The sequence below is a fragment of the Manihot esculenta genome, unplaced genomic scaffold, assembly GCF_001659605.2.
Source record: "Manihot esculenta cultivar AM560-2 unplaced genomic scaffold, M.esculenta_v8 Scaffold64, whole genome shotgun sequence".
NCBI classification, from domain to species: domain Eukaryota; kingdom Viridiplantae; phylum Streptophyta; class Magnoliopsida; order Malpighiales; family Euphorbiaceae; genus Manihot; species Manihot esculenta.
In genome coordinates this window covers 2,308,660-2,311,159 of record NW_025215481.1, presented here as the reverse complement: position 1 = coordinate 2,311,159, position 2,500 = coordinate 2,308,660, and positions in this window count along the sequence as shown.

The window sequence follows — 2,500 nt, the reverse complement described above, 5'->3', positions numbered from 1 at the left end:
AAAGAGGAGTACTTGGTTCCCCCACCCGTTTTGGAAGAAAGGAGGTTTTCATCGAAGGAAGCAAATTTTGCCAACAATGTCAAGCCCGACAAAGGAAGTTGGGATGGTTGGCTTGGGTGCTCCAAAAGGGAAGGAGCATGGCGACCTAAGGAGGAAGTTGGAGCCAAAGAAACCTAGCCAAGGGAGAGCGGAGCTAGGGGACTTTGAGGTCGAGCTCGCAAGGGTGCAATTGCGACTTGTCGATGATGATCAACGCTTCGAGGAGATAGAGTCCCACCTTGAGGAATTTGAGTCAAGTATAGACGAGGTTCGCGAGGAGATGCAAGGGGCGCTAAATGAAGCCATCGACAAGGTGGTTAAAGAAGGTGAGTCTTCGAAATCCTCCCTCCTTAGTGAGATTGCCACACTTAAGGAAGAGAATGTGTTGTTAAGGGGTGAACTTGGGAAATTAGTAGAGGAGTTGAGAAGGATGAAAGATGAGGTGGAAAGTTTGAGGAGAGATAGGGATTGTGAGTCCACTTCATCCATCCCTCTACTAGGCAAGGAGGAAGTCCCTAAGGAGAGTAGATCTTTGCGAAGGTGTCATTTTTGCAAAGGTCCTCATAGGAGTGGTGAATGCCCAAGGAGGAGTGAGCTTGTTGCTAGGGAGCAAAGCAACAAGGAGACTCCGTTGGTGGCAAACTTGGGTTCTTTACAAGTGTGTGGAACACTTGGACGGGTGGAAAGTTTGGAGGAGCAAGATGAGGAAGCGGGTACCTCATCATCTTCATCGTCGTCATCTTCATCCTCGTGTTTGAGGAAGGACCTAGGGGAACGTGGAGACCAAAAGGGTATAAAGTTGCCGAGGGAGCTACCACCAAGGGAAAAGGTGGATGGTGCCATGGACGAGGGGTCCAAAGTAGCTGAAAGTCCGAGGGAAGTGGTTTCGCCGAAGCAAGGGAGGCGTAGGCGACGACGCTCAAGGGGGAGCAAAAGTAGGTGCAAAGCCGAGGGGATGGCAAAGTCACCTAGCCACAAGGACAAGGGGAATGCTACTAGTGCACTAGAGGAGAAGGCTGAAGGCAACACTTCGTATGTAGGTGGACATACGGAGGGGTCCTCCACAACTTCGCACAAGGGAGATGCGAAGAGGTCCGAAGTTTGCTCAAGTGGTGTTGGGCAAGCGAAGAAGACGCGACGAGGGCGTCGCGAGGATGAGTGGGGGAGAATGTCACGGTCCAAAGGTGATGGGACCAAGGACCCCCAAAATTGGAAGGAAAATTGGCTTTACGGGTTGTTAGAGCCAATTCTGCATTTGGGCCTGTGTGGCAGCCCAAATGAGGTTCAACGGGCTTGTGCTGCTGGTTGCAGGGGAAAAATGCCAACTGGGGCAGATTGGCCAGCAGGCAGGTTGAACGGGCCCGTGGGTGCCAGGGGTGACTGGCACTGTTGGGGAAAACAGGCAGACTTGCGGGCCAGGAGGGCTAGCAAGCGAGGTTCACTTCGGGACTGGGCCAGGAGTGGAGCCCAGCAGGCCAGACGGGCTGGCAAAGGCAATGGAGGCAATCTGGCGAGTGGCAGGCCCAACGGGGTGCAATTGGGCCAGCCCAGCACGGGAGAAGGTGCTGGAAGCCAGGGGGCGTCGCCAGATGGAAGGAGGTTCAATGGGGCTGGAACAGTCGAGAAGGTTCCAGGGGCATCCGGAGATGTCCAGGCGCAGATGAGGTTCAGCGGGCACGCTGGCAGGCCGCGCGAGGCTGGCGGGCCGAGCGCGCAGATGGGGCGCGCTGGTGGGCCGCGCGCACGGAACGATGCTGGTTGGCCGCGCGGGGAAACGAGGTTCACGCGGGCTGGAAGACGCGCGAGAGTTCCAGAAGCTTCGAGGATTCTCCAGGCGCTGCTGGAAGCTGCGAGGCGCGGGCAGAGAGGCGCGGGCGGGCCGAGGACGCGCAGGGCGCACGGGCCCGTAGCACGCCAAAATGAGGTTCATTGCCAGAATCTGCCAGAAAATTCCAGAACGTCCCAGATTGCTCCCAAACCGCCCAAACAGGGGCAGACACGTGGAAAAACACCAACCACGAGTTAAGGTCGGTTGAGCACCCTCATTTGCCTATAAATACCCCCATTGGCAACATGTAACTGAACAACTTGAGAGTGGGAGCCTCCAACACCAAAATAGCCTTTGGGACACCTTGTAGACACTTTGTGGTACATTTGTGAGCTTTCTTGTATTCTTGCCTTGTAAATTTTCCCAAGTGTAATATAAAAGCCATTTTCCCCAATTCTCTTCCCTTCTAGCTAGTTTAGCTAGTTTAGCTTCCTTCATCCCACAAGAAGCTGGCCGAGCTCTTCACAACCCTTCAAATTACTTTCCGCTGCGTGATTGTGAGGTTAGGCTGACTTAGCTCGACGGACTGAGCTGAGTGCCGCACGGCTTAAGCGATTTTTGGGGTTGGAATCGTTTAGTCCGTGACACTCGTCATCTAATTAGTGACGCGCATGAATGGATTAACGAGATTCC